General features: G+C 41.7%; 1 protein-coding gene across 3 annotated transcripts in view; it reads right to left on the bottom strand.

Annotated features, from left to right (window-relative positions):
- The window catches only part of TESK2 (testis associated actin remodelling kinase 2), a 150,433-nt gene that overhangs the window by 115,725 nt on the left and 13,177 nt on the right, over positions 1 to 21,531 (bottom strand). The gene's annotated exons all lie outside the window — the stretch shown is intronic.

Here is a 21,531-nt window from a genome sequence, read left to right as displayed (position 1 = left end):
CTACCAATACCCTTTATAGCCTCATATAATTTTCTCTTTATTTCAAAAATTAATTCCAAATATATAAAACAAACATTACAAGAAACTTCAAAATTACATATTATATAATTTTTTAAAAAGAAAACTATATCCAAAAGCAGTCTAAAAATTCACTGTTGATGAAAAAGCATAGTCCAGTAGAAGTAACTACAGAAGGCTCCATCCCATCTGGTACATAACTAAGAATAAAAGCACAAGCCTACTTTTTCTTTTAGCTTGTCTCTCCCTATTTCTACTTTTTTCCATGAGACTCAATTGTAAGGGTTCTATGCAAAATACAATATTGTGACTCCTCAATTAGTGAAATGCTTTCATAAAGGAGGTGGATACCTACTCAGTTTACCACCACCACTTCTAACCAGCTCTGCAACTCAAAGAAAAGTGGCAGGAATATTAGCAACATGAGTCTGCCTCCTTATCCATTGCCAGAAGTCAGCACTGTACCCAGTGTGTACAACCACAGTTTCTTTCCTGGCAATGTGCAATTGGAATTAAGATAGTCCAGTCTCAATATGGCGGCTTTCTAAAATAGAAGCCATGTAAACTCAGGAGCTGCCGGCCAGGGCCATTTTCTATAATATAGCCTGAAGGCAGAAGAAGTCAAGAGATTGGGGCCAATCTTCAAAGAAAGAAAAAAAAGAAAGGGAACTTTTTGAATTCCCTATTCTGCTCTAATCCCCAAATCTTAAGGCCTAACTGCATCCTGAGGTTCCATGAGATCTCCCTGAATCTAGTTAATCTAGTTCTACCACAGTCTTCAAAGAAGGAAGAACACTCTGAGTTCCCAAATAACAAAACATTGAAGTACCTCTATTGAACCTATGCCAAAAAGTGGCATCAGCACCACCAGACCAAATATTTACATCCACAAGAACAAAAATTTAGGGTTAGCTGGCCACAGTAGCTCATACCTATAATCCTAACACTTTGGGAGGCCAAGGCAAGAGGATCACTTGAGCTCAGGAGTTTGAGACCAGTCAGGGCAACATAGTGAGACCTCATCTCTATGAAAAAATGTAAAAATTAGCCAGGCATGATGGTACACGCCTGTAGTCCCAGCTACACAGGTGGCTGAGGCAGGGGGATTGCCTGACCCCAGGAGTTTGAGGCTGCAGTGAGCTGTGATAGAACCACTGCACTCCGCCTGGGCAACAGAGCAAGACCCTGTCTCAAAAAATTTTAGGATTATAAGACAAAAAATTTGTAGTCACAAAAAAGAATGAAATAATGTCCTTTGCAGCAACATGCAGCTGGAAGCCATTATTCTAAGTGAACCAAAGCAGAAACAGAACACCAAATATCGCATGTTCTCACTTATAACTAGGAGCTAAATCTTGGGTTCACACAAACATAAAGTTGGGAACAACAGACACTAGAGGCTCCAAAACGAGGGAGGCAGGCAGGGGCTGAAAAACTTCCTGTTGGGCACTATGTTCACTATCTCAGTGGTGGGATCAATAGAAGCCCAAACCTCAGCACCACACAATACACCCTTGTAACAAACCTGTATACATACCTCCTGAATCTAAAATATAAACAGAATTTTAAAAATAAAATAGAGGCTGGGCACATGACTCACACCTGTAAAATCGCAGCACTTTGGGAGGCCGAGGCAGTCAGATCACCTGAGGTCATGAGTTCGAGATCAGCTTGGCCAACGTGGCAAAACCCTGTCTCTACTAAAATTACAAAAAAATTAGCAGGGCTTGGTGGCGGCCACCTGTAATCCCAGCTACTCGGGAGGCTGAGGCAGGAGAATTGCTTGAACCCAGGAGGCAGAAGTTGCAGTCAGCCGAGATCATGCCATTATACTCCAGCCTGGGCAACAAGAGTGACATTCTGCCTCAAAGTAAATAAATTAAATAATAAAAATAAAAATAAAATAAAATAGGGTCGGGTGCAGGGGCTCATTCCTGTAATCCAAGCCCAGGTTGGAGTGCAGTGGTGCTATCACAACTCACTGCAGCCTCAAATTCCCGGGCTCAGGCAATCCCCCTGCCTCAGCCACCTGTGTAGCTGGGACTACAGGTGTGTGCCATCATGCCTGCCAGTTCAAGACCAGACTGGGCAACACAGCAAGACCCCTATCACTAAAAAAAAAATTTTTTTAAACAAATTTTCTTAATTTTAGAGCCAGTAGAAAACATCAACTTCAGTCATTCATTTTATATTTGAAGAAACACAAGGCCCAGAAAGTGGAAATGCTAAAAGTCAATGCTATAACCTATTTACTAGCAAAGCTAGACTTGAAACCAAGGAGCCAAGGATAGTGCATTTCTCAAAGTATGTCTGTTGATAACGTGCTTCAAACTACCTGAGAAGCTTGTTTAAAATCCAGAGTCATAGGTCTCACCCTTGATAGCTTTTTTTTTTTTTTTTTTTTGAAACACAAGGTTTCACTATATTGCCCAGGCTGGTCTTCAACTCCTGGCCTCAAGTGATCCTCCCACCTCAGCCTCCCAAAGTGCTAAGATTACAGGTGTGAACTGCACCTGGCCACTGTTTTTTATTTTAAACATCAAGAATTTTACAAGCATTTCTTCATTTAATCTCAAAATGTGGCCAGGCACGGTGGCTCACACTTGTAATCCCAGCACTTTGAGAATCCCTTGAACCTGAGAGGCAGAGATTGCAGTGAGCTAAGATTATACCACTACACTACAGCCTGGGCGACAGAGCGAGACTCCGTCTCAAAAAAAAAAAAAAAAAACCCCAGCAAGATAGGTCTGATCTCCATTTTACAGAAAAAGAAATATAGGCTCAGAAGATGAAGTAACTTGCCTAAGGACACAGAGCTAGTAGAACCAAAACTGGAACCAAGTTCTATCCAGCACCAAAGCTCAAACTTCTTCCATTTCATTATTACTTAGCTCAGTATTTTTCCACTATGAGAGTTGTAGGAGTTAAGTTAATCATCTGGGTAGAAAAAAGAACAGAGACTTAAGTGCAGAGGAAGGCTAGGCTGATTATAATTTGAACAGAGACAGAAAAGAAAAAAGAAACTTTAGAAAACTAAAAGATATTAAAGTAATATACAAAACATATGTAAAGTACATAAAACATTGTTGACTATGTAAAACATAGTTGTCTGCTAAACTGAACAATTTGATAAGTTTGTCATCAACTGACTTTTTCATTTTTGAGATAAATACTCTTTTTAATTTTTATGGGTACATAGTGGGTATATATATTTATAGGATACACAAGATATTTTGATACAGGCATACAATGTGTAATAATCACATCAGGGTAAATGAGGTATCCATCACCTCAAGCATTCATCATTTATTTGTGTTACAAACATTCCAATTGTACCCTCCCAGTTATTCTAAAATATACAATGAATTATTGCTAATTGTAGTCACTCTGTTGTGCTATCAAATACTAAATTTTATTCATTCTATCCAACTATATTATTGTACCTATTAACCATCCCATTTCCCACTCAACACCCCCAACACACTACCCTTCCCACCCTCTGGTAACCATCATTCTATTATCTATCTCCATGAGTTCAATTGTCTTAATATTTAGCTTTAGCAATGAGTAAGAATATGCAAAGTTTGACTTTCTGTGCCTGACTTATTTCACTTAACATGATGTCCTCAAGTTCTATCCATGTTGTTGCAAAAAAGAGGATCTCATTTTTTTATGGCTGAATAATCCATTCGTATAGGTGCCACATTCATCTATTGAACATTTAGGTTGCTTCCAAATCTTGGCTATTGTAAACAGTGCTGTAATAAACATGAGAGTGCAAACGTCTCTTCGATATACTGATATCCTTTCTTTTGGGTATATATTCAGCAGTGGGATTGCTATATCACATCGTAGCTCTATTTTTACTATTTTGGGGGACCTCCATAGTGTTCTCCATAGTGGCTGTACTAATTTACACTTCCATCAATAGTGTACAAGGGTTCCCTCTTCTCCACATCTTGGTTAGCATTATTTGCCCATCTTTTGAATAAAAGCCATTTTAAGGGTGAGATGATAATTCATTATAGTTTTGATTTGCATTTCTCTGATGATCAATATGTTGAGCAACTTTACATAGATCTGTTTGCCATTTGCATGCCTCCTTTTGAGAACTGTCTGTTCAGATCTTTTGCCCATTTTTTAATCAGATTGTTAGATTTTTTCCTATAGAGTTGTCTGAACTCCTTATATATTCTGGTTATTCTTTGTTAAATGGGTAGTTTCAAATATTTTCTCCCATTCTGTGGGTTGTCTCTTCACTTTGTTGACTGCTTCATTTCCTGTGCAGAAGCTTTTTAGCTTCATGTGATCACGTGTCCATTTTTGCTTTGGTTACCTGTACTTTGGGGATATTACTCAAGAAATCTTTGCCCAAACCAATATCCTGGAAAGTTTTCCCAATGTTTCCTTGTAGTAGTTTGAGGTCTTAGATTTAAGTCTTTAATCCATTTTGATCAGATTTTTTATTAGATTTTTCTTCTGCATATGGATATCCTGTTTTCCCAGCACCATTTATTGAAGAGATTGTCCTTTCCCCAGCGTATGTTCTTAGCACCTTTGTTGAAATTGAGTTAACTGTAGGTATATGGATTTATTTCCGGGTTCTCTATTCTGTTCCATTGGTCTGTGTGTCTGGTTTTTTGTTTTTGTTTTGTTTTGAGACAGGGTCTCACTCTGTTGCCCAGGCTAGAATGGAGTGGCGTGATCACAGCTCACTGAAGCCTCGACCTCCTAAGGCTCAGGTGATCCTCCCAACTTAGCCTCCCAAGTAGCTGGGACTACAGGTGCATACAACCACACCCAGCTAATTTTTGTACTTTTTTTTTTTTATAGAGACAAGGTTTCGCCAAGTTGCCCAGGCTCATCTCAAACTCCTGGGCTCAAGCGATCCACCCTCCTAGGCCTCCTAAAGCACTGGGATTATAGGCATGAGCCACCACGCCCAGCCTATGTGTCTGTTTTTATGCCAGTATTCTCATGTTGTTTTGGTTACAATAAAGTTCTGTGGTATAATTTGAAGTCAAGTAATGTGATTCCTCCAGTTTTGTTCTTTTTGCTCAGGATGGTTTTGGCTATTCTAGGTCTTTTGTGGTTCTAAAAGTTGAGGATTATTTTTTCTATTTCTGTGAAGAGTGTCACTGGTATTTTGATGGGGACTGCACTGAATCTGCAGATGGTTTTAGGTAGTATAGACATTTCAACAATATTGATTCTTTCAATTCATGAGGAATACCTTTCCATTTTTTGGTGTCCTCTTCAATTTCATCAATGTTTTATAGTTTATAGCCTGGCCAATGTGGTGAAACCCCGTCTTCACTAAAAATGCAAAAATTAGCCAGGCATGGTGGCACACCTGTAGTCCCAGCTACTCAGGAGGCTGAGGCACAAGAATCGCTTGAAGCCGGGAGGCAGAGGTTGCAGTGAGCCAAGATCACACCACTGCACTCTAGCCTTGGCAACAGAGCAAGAGACACTGGATCAAAAAAAAAAAAAAAAAAAAAAAAGGTCTTATAGTTTTCATTGTAAAGATCTTTCACTTACTTGGTTAAGACTGTTCCTAGGTGTCCGGGCGCAGTGGCTCACGCCTGTAATCCCAGCACTTTGGGAGGCCGAGGCGGGCGGCTCACAAGGTCAGGAGATCAAGACCACGGTGAAACCCCGTCTCTACTAAAAATACAAACAATTAGCCGGGCGCGGTGGCGGGCGCCTGTAGTCCCAGCTACTCAGGAGGCTGAGGCAGGAGAACGGCGTGAACCTGCGAGGCGGAGCTTGCAGTGAGCCAAGATCGCGCCACTGCACTCCAGCCTGACAGAGACTCTGTCTCAAAAAAAAAAAAAAAAAAAGACTGTTCCTAGGTATTTTATCTTATTTGAAGCTGTTGTAAATGGGATTACCTTCCTGATTTCTTTTTCAGATTGTTTGCTGTTGGCATACAGAAATGCTACTGATTTTTATATACTGATTTTGTATCCTACAACTTTACTGAATTGTTTATCAAGATATGTTTCATTCCTAACAAAATACCTTACTAACCTCCTCAATGCCCTCAGGGTTCCCTGAGAGTGGCAAATCCTAGTTTTCCATATTACAGCACAGAAGACAGAATTGCTCATTGTAGCTCAGCGGGTCTGGTTTTACATTCTCAGCTAGCTAGGAGGAGGTAAGAAACTGCGAATTGCGGCAGGGCACGGTGGCTAACTCCTGTAATCCTAGCACTTTGGGAGGCCAAGGCAGGTGGATCACTTGAGGTCAGGAGTTCTAGACTGGTCTGGCCAACATGGCAAAACCTTGTCTCTACTAAAAATACAAAAATTAGGCTAGACATGGTAGCTCACGCCTGTAATCCTAGCACTTTGGGAGGCCAAGGCAGGTAGATCACCTGAGGTTGGGAGTTCGAGACCAGCCTGGCCAACATAGTGAAACCCCATCTCTACTAAAAATACAAAACTTAGCCAGCGTGGTGGCGCATGTCTGTAATCCCAGTTACTCAGGAGGCTGAGGCATGAGAATCACTTAAAGCCAGGAGGTGAAGGTTGCAGTGAGCCAAGATCACGCCACTGCATTCCAGCCTAGGAGATACAGCAAGACTCCATCTCCAAAAAAAAGAAAAAGAAAAAAAAAATTAGCCAGGCATGGTGGTATGCACCTGTAGTCCCAGCTACTCAGGAGGCTAAGGCAAGAAAATCACTTGAACCCATGAGGCAGAGGTTGAAGTAAGCTGAGATGGCACCACTGCACTCCAGCCTGGGTGACAGAGTGAGACTCCAAAAAAGAAAGAAAGAAAGAAGAAAAGAAAGAAAGAGAATGAAGGGGAGAGGAGGGGAGAGGAGGGGAGGGGAGGGGAGGGAAGGGAAGGGGTGAGGAGGAGGAGGAGGAGAGGGAGGGGAGGAGAAGGAGGGGAGGAGAGGGAGGAGAGGGAGGGGAGGGGAGGAAGGGGAGGGGAGGAGACGAAATGCTAATTGCAACTGAGTTGCTTTGGTAGGAGTCCTGTTAGAAGTTTTACAATAGCACAATAGACTAAATTTTGGTATTTGTATCTTGGCTCACAGCACTTTTCAAGAGGTATAAATGTATTTCTTAAATGTTATATGCATAGAGAAACTCTTGCACATAAACACAAGAGGCCTGAATAAAGATATTCATTTCATTTTACCACTGTGGGTAATCAGGGGAAAGAAAGGAAACAACCTAAAGTTCATCTGTAGGAGCAATAGATAATAAACTGTAGCATATTTCTCAATAAAACATACAGCACTTAGATGAATAAATTATAAGTAGCAATGTGGATGTATTTAAAAAGTAATGTAAAGTTGGTAGGAAAAGCAAGTTGTAGTTAGCAATATTATTAAAATTTAAATCAAAAAAAGGTTTTTAAAGAAGTTACTAAAAAACTACACAACCACCCCTATAGTATACCATTTTTTTATAAAAATGTATTTAAAAAATACACAAAATAATATATACTAGTCAGGCGCGGTGCCTCATGTCTATAATCCCAACACTTTGAGAGGCTGAAGCGGTGGATCGCCTGAGCCCAGGAGTTCGAGACCAGTCTGAGCAACATGGTTAAACCTCATCTCCACAAAAAATACAAAAATTGACCGGGCGTGGTGGCTTGCACATGTAATCCCAGCACTTTGGGAGGCCCAGGCAGGCATATCACAAGGTCAAGAGATCGAGACCATCCTGGTCAACATAGTGAAACCTCGTATCTACTAAAAATACAAAAATTAGCTGGGCGTGGTGGTGCGCACCTGTAGTCCCAGCTACTCAGGAGGTTGAGGCAGGAGAATAGCTTGAACTCAGGAGGCAGAAGTTGCAGTGAGCTGAGATCATGCCACTGGACTCTAGCCTGGGCAACAGAGCAAGACTCCATCTCCAAAAACACAAGAACAAAAACAAAAATTACCCAGGCATGGTGGCATGCACCTGTAGTCCCAGCTACTCAGGAGGCTGAGGCAGGAGGATTAGTTGGGCCCCAGGAGGTCAAGGCTGCAGTGAGCCATGATAACACCACAGAACTCCAGTCTGGGCAACAGAGCAAGACTCTATCTCAAATAATAATGATAATATATATTATATATTATAGAAAAGCAGAATAGCATAGTGATGAATAATATGACATCTACATCTACAGCCAAACAATCTGGGTTCAAATCCTTGCTCCATAACTTCTAGTTATATGAACTTGGATATGTTATTTAACCTCTCTACCTCTCTAGTTCACTATCTGTAAAATGAAAATAAAAACAGGGCCTACATTATATTTTATACCTACTAACTCGTTTAATCCTTACAATAACCACAAAGTTATTGATTAAATGGATAGTACCTAATAAACAATAAGCATTCAACTCCTGTTTGTTATTATAATTATTAAAGACATTACATATTTATAGTGAACACCTAAAAGCATGAACTAAAAATATAGACACTAAATTCATAACAGTATTTGTCTCAGGGGAAGGAAGTGAAATGACAAGGAAGGGAAACAAAAGAGACATCCACTATGCCAATAAGATTTTGTTTCCTTAACGTGATGAAGTGGCCAAGTGGTTAAGGTGATGGACTGCCAATAATATTTTTGTTTCCTTTTATTGAAAAATAAACCTATGGCAAACAACACAAAATGATATATTTGTTAATTTTACCATTTTTCATTAATAAATATTTGTTATTCTGGGTGGTATTTATTATACTGTACTCTTTTCTGCATTTAAATTTTTTTAATTTCAAAAAAGTTTAACAGGTTTTTTTTTTTTTGAGATGGAGTCTTGCTCTGTCACCCAGGCTGGAGTACAGTGGTGCGATCATGGCTCACCACAACCTCTGCCTTCCAGGTTCAAGGGATTCCCCTGCCTCAGCCTCCCTAGAGGTGTGCGCCACCACACCCAGCTAATTTTTGTATTTTTACTAGAAATGGGGTTTCACCATGTTGATCAGGCTGGTCTCAAACTCCTGACCTCGTGATCCACCCACTTCGGCCTTCCAAAGTGCTGGGATTACAGGCGTGAGTCACTGCACCCGGCCTTCACAGGTTGTTGTTTTTTTTTTTTAAGTCTATTGCTAATGCAACAGCTACGTAGCATGCTTAAGGCAAAACATTGAGAACAATTTGGCAAATAAACAGCATGACAGTGTGCAAGCCAAGCCTCTAGACTCTCAAACTTTTATTCAGCTAAATTTCCACTGTAGTTTTTGGTCGTAGGACTATATGTATCTTAGGCTAAAACTTCAAAATCATGGCTGAATTTTTGGATAGCCTAATTTATTTAAGTCCACAAACTTAAAATATTGGGTGGGATCACTGGCTCATGTCTGTAATCCCCCAGCACTTTTAGAGGCTCAGGCAGCTGCTTGAGCCCAGGAGTTCAAGATCAGCCTGGGCAACAGAGTGAAACCCCCATCTCTACAAAAAATACAAAAATTAGCCTGGCATGGTGGTGCACACCTGTAGTCCTAGCTACTGAGGAGACCAAGGTGGGAGGATTGCTCGAGCCCAGGAGGTCAAAGCTGCAATGAGCCGTGTTTGGGTCACTGCATTCCAACCTGGGCAATAGAGCAAACGCCTGTCTCAAAAAAACAAACAAGCAAACAAAAAACAATTAGCTCATAACAAACACTGATATGTAGTATAGAGCCCCTATCACATGCTAAAGTAATACTAATGATTAGATAGCTGAGATGAGTGGTAAGAAGTAGAATCCTCTCCATGGGAGTAAGAACTGTATTAATCCATTTTAGAGAAGTGCTGAGCAAGGGAAAACTTCCAAACGATGCCTTCTGCTCCCTTGGCCAGCAAACTAAATGACTACATTTTAAATGAAATCAACCAAGCTATAAATTCTGTCAATTTATTCTGACAAATTTTAATAACTAATAAAAGGTAGCAAAGGTATACATGTACAAATTCTAAAACCAAGCCCAATTTTACAAAATGTGGGAATGATTACCTTTAAAATAAGAAAACACATTATTTGAAATATATGACATTTTATGATGGTTTCTGCCTCTGGATTACCTCTCTTGGTCTTATTTATTGAGTATTACCTATTGATACTAATAGTGTCCCTCAAAGTATTAATATACTTTTTTTTGGAGCAGAGATAACTACAGTTACCATCACATTACCAGAAAAACATAAGGCGTTATTGTCACAATGATGGGGATGTGGGATGAGCACTACTGGTATTTTAGTGGGCAGGGGCTAGGGAAGCTAAATGTCCTACAATGCACAAAACAAAGAATTGTCCTGCCTTAAATGCCAATAGTGTCCTGGTTGAGAAACACTGTGTTAGAAAAGCTTAATCATTTTTGTTCTTAAACTAGGAAATAGCATTTAGCAGTCTTTCAAAAATGTCCAAATTATGTGGCTTATAAGGACACAAGTAATTTTTTAGTAACTATGTTCTCAACTTAAATACTAAAAACTTGGAAGTTCAAAACTTTTTCTTTTCTACATAGGTAGCTTTGTTTTTTCAAATATTAATTTCATTTATATAGGAGTTGATTTGTTTTTCACAAAGAAAACATAATTAAAAGCTTTGATTGGGGAAAGTAATTTGAAAAGCTACCAATTAAAAAAAGTTAGTGAACTAAATAGTCTAACTTCAATATTATATTTTTTTATTTTTCAAAGTAAGAATTCCAAAAATCATTTTTCAGAAAAATCAGGGAAATTTTTAGGACTCTCAGACCACACTCCTGTATGAAATATGCTTCTGGAAATAAAAACTGCAGCCACTATTTACTATAGACCATGCATTCTACCAAGGGTTTTGTATGTTATCTCTAATCTTTGTGACAACTCTGCAAAGCATGTATTATCATCTCTAATTTAAAGAAAGAAATCAAAATCCTGAGAGATTATGATTTCTCCAAACATAAACAACTAGTGAGACTCACGAACCAAATCCAGTAGTTTCAAACCTAAGCACTTCCCATTATTACATGTCTCCTTCAGAAATACAGTCAAATTTCTGTGAAAAATGATCTGTGGGTTAGCTATGTAGAAAGCTACTGCTATGCCCCAACTTCCCTCAACAGGGAGACTAAAAAGTGTACAAATGATAGCTCTACCAGTCTCTGAGGCAAAAGCCTTCCTTCAGTCAATCACATTCTACAGACAGAAAAATTAGTATTGATTTAAACAGACATTCTAAAGAATGGATGCCATGCTGACAGGGAAAATATGCCTAATCCCAATCATTCTCTATTTTCCATTCTAATGCACAGTATCTGTTGTTTCTCACCCTTTCATTTCACCGAAACAAAGTAGATAAAACTTCACAATAGTCCAGACACAAATTTAATCCTGCAATGCACTAGAAAGCTATCTACCAACAGGTAGCTGGATTTGGCAAAGTGTCAGCCAGCAATCAAAAATTGTCAATGTCCATCCAAATTGGAATCATGTGTGCACCAAGTTGGTAATATTATCCCACAAAGTCATCAGAAAGGATTTCTGAGAATTCAGCAGATTTTTCACCCTAGATATAAAGAGTAGAAAAAGACTGCAAACATAATATACCAATACCCTCATCACATTGTTTTCTTTCTATAATCATAAAAGTCCCCACCTAATCCAAAATAAATTAAGGATTCATTATGAGTAATATGTAGCCCCAAAAACTGGTCATTTATTTTCTAGAATGGGAATACTCACAAGCACATTAGCTGGGTATCAATACCAAACACATGGGAAATCTACATGACAAGTCTGCTCAGCTGTTATCCTGTCTATGGACCAACACAGCTAATACAGACACATTTCAGGATGACTGTCTAATTAAAAATAAAAGCAATACTGCTGAACTTGCCATCCTGCTGTGAAATAATGAGTTGCAGTTTCCATTCAAATCAAAGGCGATCTAGCATAAAAACTGGCATCCCTTAACTAATTAACCACGAATATACACAATGGCATATATTAGTACCAGACAGATCAAAAGCCAGTTCTTAAAAGCGTATTAGCTCTTCTAAATAAGCATCATATTTGCTGTGTAATTTCAATCCACCAGACCCTAAGCCATGACATAAAACAGAAACAGGGTGAAACAGGGTAAAACAGGGTGAAAGTTATAAAGGTAGTTAGAGATGAACTAGTTTAATCTTTCGACCAATTCAAGAATCCCCTCTATTAGCTGACTTAAATGTTAATTGGGTAGCCACTAGGTGCAAGGCATCAGGACAGGTGCTATAGTATTTACTGAGCATTTACTATAATCCGGATGCTTTTCCAAGTGCTTTACATTTAATATCCACAACAGTCCCATAAAATAGATACTATTGTTACCCCCAATTTATAAACATGTAAACGAAGGGATTAAGGATATTAACTTGCCGAATCTCATAACCAAGAAGTGGTAGAAGGTTGAGCACAGAGGCTCATGCCTGTAAATCTAGCACTTTGGAAGGCCGAGGCAGGTGGATTACGAGGTCAGGAGATCGAGATCATCCTGGCCAACATGGTGAAATCCCGTCTCTACTAAAAATACAAAAATTAGTCAGGCATGGCAGCGTGCGCCTATAGTCCCAGCTACTCAGGAGGCTGAGGCAGGAGAATCGCTTGAACCCAGGAGGCGGAGGTTGCAGTAAGCTATGATCACGCCACTGCACTCCAGCCTCGGCGACAGAGCGAGACTCCGTCTCAAAAAAAAGAGGTGGAGGAGCCAGAATTCAAACCCAGAGCCTGTACTCTTAATCCCTATGTTAATATTGCCTCTCTGGTACGAGGATGTACAAAATGGAATAAAACATGACTCCACCTTTCCAAGAGCTCAGTCTCCCAAAAGATACATGTAAATCAATGAATATAGTACAGTGCAATAAGAGAATTTTTTTTTTTTTTTTTTTGAGATGGAGTCTTGCTCTGTCACCCAGGCTGGAGTACAGTGATGCGATCTTGGCTCACTGCAACCTCCGCCTCCCAGGTTCAAGCGATTCTACTGCCTCCGGCTCCCAAGTGGCTGGGACTACAGGCACGCACCACCATGCCCAGCTAACTTTTTTTGTATTTTTAGTAGAGACGGGGTTTCACCATGTTGACCAGGACGGTCTCAATCTCTTGACCTGGTGATCTGCCCGACTCAGCCTCCCAAAGTGCTGAGATTATAGGCATGAGCCACCGTGCCCGAACAAGATAATTGTTAATGACAGATAAGAGAGAAGGCTTAATTAAAGTACTGGCATTGAGGAAAAAGAAGTGAGAGAAGATAAGTGACCTATTTTTTTAGAGATGGGGGTCTCACTATGTTGCCCAGGCTGGACTTTACAGGCATGATCATTGCACACTACAGCCTCGAACTCCTAAGTTCAAGGGATCCCCTTTGCCTCAGCCTCCTCAGCACTACTATGCTGGGCAGAGATAAGTGACATTTTTTAAAAGGTGTTCTGGCCGGGCACGGGGGTTCATGCCTGTAATCCCAGCACTTCGGGAAGCTGAGGCAGGTGGATCACGAGGTCAGAAGATCGAGACCATCCTGGTTAACACGGTGAAGCCCCATCTCTACCAAAAACACAAAAAAATTAGCTGGGCATGGTGGCAGGCACCTGTAGTCCCAGTTACTCAGGAGGCTGAGGCAGGAGAATGGCATGAACCCGGGAGGCGGAGCTTGCAGTGAGCCGAGATAGCGCCACTGTACTCCAGCCTGGGCGACAGAGCAAGACACCATCTCAAAAAAAAAAAAAAAGTGTTCAAGTCCGGGCACCGTGGCTCACACCTGTAATCCCAGCACTTTGGGAGGCCAAGGCGGGCAGATCACCTGAGGTCAGGAGACTAGCCTGGCCAACATGGTGAAACCCCATCTCTACTAAAAACACAAAAATTAGCCAGGCATGGTGGCAGACACCTGTGATCCCAGCTACTCGGGAGGCTGAGGCAGGAGAATCGCTTGAACCCAAGAGGCAGAAATTGCAGCAAGCCAAGATAGCGCCATTGCACTCCAGCCTGGGGGACAAGAGCAAAACTCCATCTAAAGAAAAAAAAAAAGGGTGATCAAGTGGATACACAAGGTACAAGAGGTACCCAGATGACTCCAAGTTTAACTAGAATCCCTCCCATGTTTCTGGTTTGGGTAACTGAGAGAATAGCTAGCCATTCACCTAAAGGATATAATGTGTAAGGAGATGCGAATTCTTCTCAGATCTCACTGAGTTTAAGTTGCCTGAAGGAACACCAGTTAACAATGTCCAGGAGGTTGTTGGAGACACCACACTGGAGCTTAGGAGAGAGGACTAGACTGAAGATGTACACTTAAAAGTCACTAGCACACTGGGTGTGGTGGCTCACGCCTGTAATCCCAGTACTTTGGGAGGCCAAGGTGGGTGGATCACAAGGTCAGGAGATCGAGACTATCCTGGCTAACACGGTGAAACACCGTCTCTGCTTTAAAAAAAAAAAAAAAAAAAAAAAAAATTAGCCGGGCATGATGGCAGGCACCTGTAGTCCCAACTACTCGGGAGGCTGAGGCAGGAGAATGGCATGAACCCAGGAGACGGAGCTTGCAGTGAGCTGAGATCATGCCACTGCACTCCAGCCTGGACAAGAGAGTGACACTCCATCTCAAAAAAAAAAGAAAAGAAAAGAAAAAGAAAGTCACTAGCACTTACTAAAGAATTTCCCAAAGTAGAGAATATGACCATAGGTAATAATGAGTTCCTACTATGTACCAAAGACCAGGCCCCTTCTTTTTGTGCTTAGGTGAAAGCAGATAAGTGGTCAAGGGAACATCAACATATACAGGACAAAAAAAGGAAGAGTATACAAATGAGACTAAAAAGGAAAAAAGCAAAACCAGAAGAAAGTATATTGCCATTGATAGTAATGACAAAAACCACAATTACTTTTGCACCAACCTAATATGTCACAGAAACCAAAAGTGGAACCAGCAAACATATCAAATACCACAAAGTAGCATATGGTATGAAGAAAACTGTCCACTGGATTGGACACTACAGAAGGCAGAGTCAGCCTGGCCTACTAAAACAATACCAGTAATAAAGAGCTCACTACAGCAGTCTGTTCTATTATTGCAAAGTTCTGGTTGTTAAAAAGCTTTTCTTCTTTTCAACGACGCAACAAAAAGCAAAGGCATTGGAGTACACACTACTGTGTTCAAATTCTGACTCTGAAGAATTAACAGTTAAAACAACCAAATGCAATAATGATACTTGGCTAGATCCTGATTTGAACAAACCAGCTATAAAAGACAATTAGGGTTTTGTTTTGTTTTGTTTTTTTCTTGATAAGGTCTTGTTCTGTCACCCAGGCTGCAGTGCAATGGCTCAATCATAGCTCATCTGCAGCCTCAAACTCCTAGGCTCAAATAATCCTCCCGCCTCAGCCTCCCAAAGTGCTAAGATTACAGGCATGAGCCACCATGCCCAGTCAATTGAGGAAGTTTTAATAAGCACTACTACTAGATAATAGTAGAAAATTACTGTTAATTTAGTTAAGTATAATAATGATATTAAGATTATATATGACATTTTTTGGTCAAGTGCAGTGGCTCACACCTGTAATCCCAACACTTTGGGAGGCCAAGACAGGCAGATCACCTGAGCTCAGGAGTTCGAGACCAGCCTGGCCAACATGATGAAACGCTATCTCTACCAAAAATACACAAAAGATTAGCTGGTGTGGTGGTGCATGCCTGTAGTCCCAGCTGCTCAGGAGGCTGAGGCATGAGAATCACTTGAACCCAGGAGGCGGAGCCTGCAGTGAGCCAAGACTGCACTCTAGCCTGGGTGATGGAGTGAGACTCTGTTTCAAAAAGAAATTTTCTGGGCCATGCACAGTTGCTCACTCCTGTAATCCCAGAACTTTGGGAGGCCAAGGCAGGAGGACTGCTTGAGGCCAAGACTTTGAGACCAGCCTGGGCAACATTTGAGTCTCACTTTGTCGCCCAGGATGGAGTGCAATACCCCATCTCTTTTTTTTTATTATTATTATATTTTGAGACGGAATCTTTCTCTGTCACGTAGGCTGAAGTGCAGTGGCATGATCTCAGCTCACTGCAATCTCCGCCTCCTGGGTTCGAGCGATTCTCCTGCCTCAGTCTCCTGAGTAGCTGGGATCACAGGCGCGTACCATCACGCCTGGCTAATTTTTGTATTTTTAGTAGAAACGGGTTTTCACCATGTTGGTCAGGCTGGTCTCGAACTCCTGACCTTGTGATCCTCCCACCTTGGCCTCCAAAAGTGCTGGGATTACAGGCATGAGCCACCACATCTGGCCTCCATCTCTCTTTTTTTTTTTAATGCAGTTTCTGATCTTCTGTGTATACTAAATATATCTATAACTTTATATGCTGGAATATGAAATAACACAAAACTAACTAATATTGGACCCAATGCAAATAATGTGAGATGGTAAAGCACTAGGTGGATTTACTAATTTCCAGGATAACATCTCCTTTGATCAATTTTTCTAGTTAAATATGAGAAGGCCTGAACAGGACCACTTGGGGCAGAAAGGCAACTCACGGGTTGGGTGCACAGCCTGGCAACAGAGGAAGACTCCATCTCTTAAAAAAAAACAAAAAAAAAAAAACAGGCAACTCACCTCTTCTTCTGATGTTAGAGGGCTATTTCAGAGACTGTGGGAAAGAAAGCAATCAAGAGGAAAGAGGAAGTTAGATTCCTCGTGTTAGCCCAGTCTTTTGTTTTATTTTATTTTTTGAGTCTCGCTTTGTCGCCCAGGCTGTAGTGCAGTGGCGCGATCTTGGCTCACTGCAACCTCCACCTCCTGGGTTCAAGTGATTCTCCTGCCTCAGCCTCCCAAGTAGCTGGGACTAGAGGCATGTGCCACCACACCTGACTAATTTTTGTATTTTGAGTAGAGACGGGGTTTCATCATGTTAGCCAGACTGGTCTCGAACTCTTGACCTCAGGTGATCCACCCACCTCGGCCTCTGAAAGTGCTGGGATTACAGGCGTGAGCCACCACCACACCCAGCCAAGAGAATTTTTTTTTTTTTTTTTTTTTTTTTTTTTTGAGACAGAGTCTCGCTCTGTCGCCCAGGCTGGAATGCAGTGGTCGGATCTCAGCTCACTGCAAGCTCCGCCTCCCGGGTTTATGCCATTCTCCTACCTCAGCCTCCCGAGTAGCTGGGACTACAGGCGCCCGCCGCCTCGCCCAGCTAGTTTTTCGTTATTGTTTTAGTAGAGACAGGGTTTCACCACGTTAGCCAGGTCTCGATCTCCTGACCTCGTGATCCACCCGTCTGGGCCTCCCAAAGTGCTGGGATTACAGGCTTGAGCCACGGCGCCCGGCCGAGAATATTTTTATAGCCATGAAAAATGACAGTTGCTATCAGTAAGATATATGTACAAGAATATTAAAGTATACATTGTTGGTAACTGTGATGGTTAATATTGAGTGTCAACTTGATTGAACTGAAGGATGCAAAGTATTGTTCCTAGTGTGTCTGTGAGGGTGCTGCCAAGGGGGATTAACATTTGAGTCAGTGGAGTGGAAGAAGTAGACCCACCCTCAACCTGGGTGGGCACCATCTAATCAGCTGCCAGTGTGGCTAGAATAAAGCAGGCAGAAGATGATGGAAGAGCAGACTTGCTGAGTCGTCTGGCCTTCATCTTTCTCCCATGCTGGATGCTTCCTGCCCAAGAATATCAGACTCCAACTTCTTCAGCTTTTGGGCTCTTGGATTTACACCAGTGATTTGCCAGGGGTTCTCAGGCCTTTAGCCACAGACTGAAGGCTGCACTGTCAGCTTCCCTACTTTTGAGGTTTTGGAACTTGGACTGATTTGTCACTGGCTTCCTTGCTTCTCAACTTGCAGACAGCCTATCGTGGGACTTTACCTTGTGATCATGTGAGCCAATTCTCCTTAATAAACTCCCTTTCATATATACATATATCCTATTAGTTCTGTCCCTCTAGAGAACCCTGACTAATACAGTAACAGAAAAATTGAGACAATCCAAATATCCAAAAATAGAGATAGATTAAATTACAGTACAGGCCAGGCACAATGGCTCACACTTGTAATCCCAGCACTTTGGAAGGCCCGAGACAGGTGGATATTTGAGCTCAGGAGTTTGAGACCAGCCTGGACAACATGAGGAGACCTTGTGACTACAAAAAATACAAAAATTAGCCAAGTGTGGTGGCCCATGCCTGTAGTCCCAGCTACTTGGGAGGCTGAGGGAGGAGGATCGCTTGAGCCCGGAGCGGAAGTTGCAATGAGTCAAGATGACACCACTGCACTCCAGCCTGGGCACTAAGGCAAGACCAATCAATCAATCAATGTGCATCCATACAACTTAATATTATGTAGTCATTAAAAGAATGAGGTAGCTGGCCGGGCGCGGTGGCTCACACCTGTAATCCCAGCACTTTGGGAGGCCAAGGTGAGCGAATCACAAGGTTAGGAAATCGAGGCCATCCTGGTTAACACAGTGAAACCCCATCTCTACTAAAACCACAAAAAATTAGCCAGGCATGGTGGCATGCACCTGTAGTCCCAGCTACTTGGGAGGCCAAGGCAGGAGAATTGCTTGAACCCAGGAGGTGGAGGTTGTAGTGAGCCGAGATCGTGCCACTGCACTCCAGTCTGGGTGACAGAGCAAGACTCCGTCTCAAAAAAAGAATGAAGTAGTCAGGCACAGTCGCTCATGCCTGTAATCCTACCACTTTGAGAGATCAAGGGGGAGGATCCCTTGAGCCCAGGGGTTCTAGACCAGCCTGAGCAAAATAGTGAGGCCCCATCTCTATAAAAACTGTTTTAAAAAAGAATGGGGTAAATTTTATGCATACTCTAACATGGAAAGATATCCAAGTTCCATGGCTAAGTTCCAAGTTCCAATAGCAAGCTGCAGAATAGAATGTACAGTGATCTTGTTTTTATATTTTAATATATTAGTAAGCATTACTGAAAGCCTGGACAACAATTTAGAGGAATGTCATCTTGGTGAAGGAGGTGCTTATAAGAATTTTTTTTTTTTTTTTTTTTTAATGCAGTCTTGCTTCGTTGCTCAGGCTAGAGTGCAGTGGCATGATTTCAGCTCACTGCAACCTCCACCTCCCAGGTTCAAGTGATTCTTCTGTCTCAGCCTCCTGAGTAGATTACAGGTGAGTGGGATTACAGGCGTATACCACCACACCTGGCTAATTTTTGTATTTTTGGTAGAGATGGGGTTTCGCCATGTTGGCCAGGCAAGTCACGAACTCCTGACCTCAAGTGATCCACCCACCTCAGTCTCCCAAAGTGCTGGGATTACAGGCGGGAGCCACTGCGTGCAGCTGCTTTTTTATAGAATACATTTCTGTAAGGTTGACTGAAATTAATGGTCATGCAGCTGGGCGCAGTGGCTCATGCCTGTAATCCCAGCCCTTTGGAGGCTGAAGCAGGAGGACAGCTTGAGCCCAGGAGTTCAAGACCAATCTAGTCAACATAGTAAGACCCCGCCTCTTCAAAAAATTTTAAAATTGGCCAGGCACGGTGGTTCCTGTCTGTAATCCCAGCACTTTGGGAGAACAAGGCGGGGCAGATCATGTGGTCAGGAGTTCAAGACCAGCCTGGCCAACATAGTGAAACCCTGTCTCTACTAAAAATACAAAAATTAGCTGGGCACAGTGGCACGCACCTGTAGTCCCAACTCCTTGGGAGGCTGACACATGAGAATCACTTGAACCCAGGAGGCAGAGGTTGCGGTGAGCCGAGATTACACCACTGTACTCCAGCCTGGGCAACAGAGCAAGATTCTGCCTCAAAAAAAAATTTTTTTTTTTATTAGCTGGGCATAATGGCATGACCTGTAGCCCCAGCTACTCAGGGGGCTGAGGTGGGGGATTGCTTAAGCTCAAAATGTTGGGACTGCAGTGAGCCCTGACCATGCTACCACACTCCAGCCTGGGCAACAAAGCAAGAACCTGTCTCCAAAAAAAAAAAAAAAAAAGTCATGAATTACTTTTTTAAAAAAAGATAAAAAGGTTAGAATAACTAAAAATCATTCTTTCCCCTTCCCATCATAGTAGCTCAGACTAGCAGCTACATAAGATAAAATGTATAATGTTAAATAGGAAGTTGGATGGGCAGAGAATGTAAAAATTGAGTAATCAATGATTGTAAGTGTGTAACCTTATGCACCGAAGAAAATCAATGATCATGAGTGTGGAAAATTATACACTGAATAAAATTATACCAAATATTTGGTAAAATTAAAAAATTACACCAAAATGATAATATTATTTGGGGGTGGAGGGATTACAACTTATTCTGTACCATTATTCTAAACTTTCTATGTTATACAGCATTTACAATTATAAAAATATCAATTTATTGATGTAATAAATGTAGCATAGTGCACATAATTTCACAATGTATAATGAAACTGGGTCTTTTTTTTGTTGTTGAGACAGGATCTTGCTCTGTTGCCCAGGCTGTAGTGCAGCGGCACTATCTCAGCTCACTACAACTTCTGTCTCCCGGGTTCAAGTCATTCTCCTGCCTCTGCCTCTCAAGTAGCTGGGATTACAGGTGTGTACCACCATACCCAGCTAATTTTTGTATCTTTAAGTAGAGATGAGGTTTCGCCATATTGGCCAGGCTGGTCTTGAACTCCTGAGACCTCAAATGATCCGCCTGCCTTGGCCTCCCAAAGTACTGGGATTACAGGTGTGAGCTACCATGCCCAGCCCAGATGTCTTAAAACATTCAATTATGAGTGCAGAGAAATACAAATACAAAAGACGGCAGGGTGCAGTGGCTCACACCTGTAATCCCAGCACTTTGGGAGGCTAAGGTGGGCATATCACCTGAGGTCAGGAGTTCGAGACTAGTCTGGCCAACATGGTGAAACCGTGTCTCTACCAAAAAAATAAATAAATAAATACAAAAATTAGCCAGGCGTGGTGGCACATGCCTATAATTCCAGCTACCAAGGAGCCTAAGTGAGGCAGGAGAATTGCTTAAACACAGGAGGCAGAAGTTGTGGTGAGCTGAGATCGCGTCACTGCACTCCAGCCTGGGCGACAGAGTGAGACTCTGTCTCAAAAAAGAAAAAAATAATAAATTAAAAAATCAAATCAAAGATAATAGTCATTAAACTGAATTCATATTAACTGATATATAATAGATGGAATTTCTTTCACTTTCTGATAGAGGTTTGCTTGCTTTAATGTTTTTTCCTGATAAAAGTTCAGGAAAGTAAATTTCAGTTTCAGTTAAGAATGTACTTTGTAATGTAGTTAAGGAGCTTTAAAAGGGCTTTCAATGTGATTTTCCTAAACTAGTTGTGAGGTCTCAACAAGGCCAGAACTTTACCATGCTAGGAGAGTTATCCAGTCTTAAGAATCCAAAGCAAGGCCAGGCGCAGTGACTCACACCTGTAATCCCAGCACTTTGGGAGGCCAAGGCAGGCAGATCACGAGGTCAGGGGTTTGAGATCAGCCTGGCCAACATGGTGAAACCCTGTCTCTACTAAAAATACAAAAATTTGCCAGGTGTGGTGGCACATGGCTGTAATCCCAGATGCTGAGGATAGGAGAAC

The sequence above is a fragment of the Chlorocebus sabaeus genome, chromosome 20 (assembly GCF_047675955.1).
Source record: "Chlorocebus sabaeus isolate Y175 chromosome 20, mChlSab1.0.hap1, whole genome shotgun sequence".
Taxonomy (NCBI): domain Eukaryota; kingdom Metazoa; phylum Chordata; class Mammalia; order Primates; family Cercopithecidae; genus Chlorocebus; species Chlorocebus sabaeus.
The sequence above is the reverse complement of the archived record's forward strand: the minus strand, read 5'-3'. Positions and strand labels throughout refer to the sequence as shown.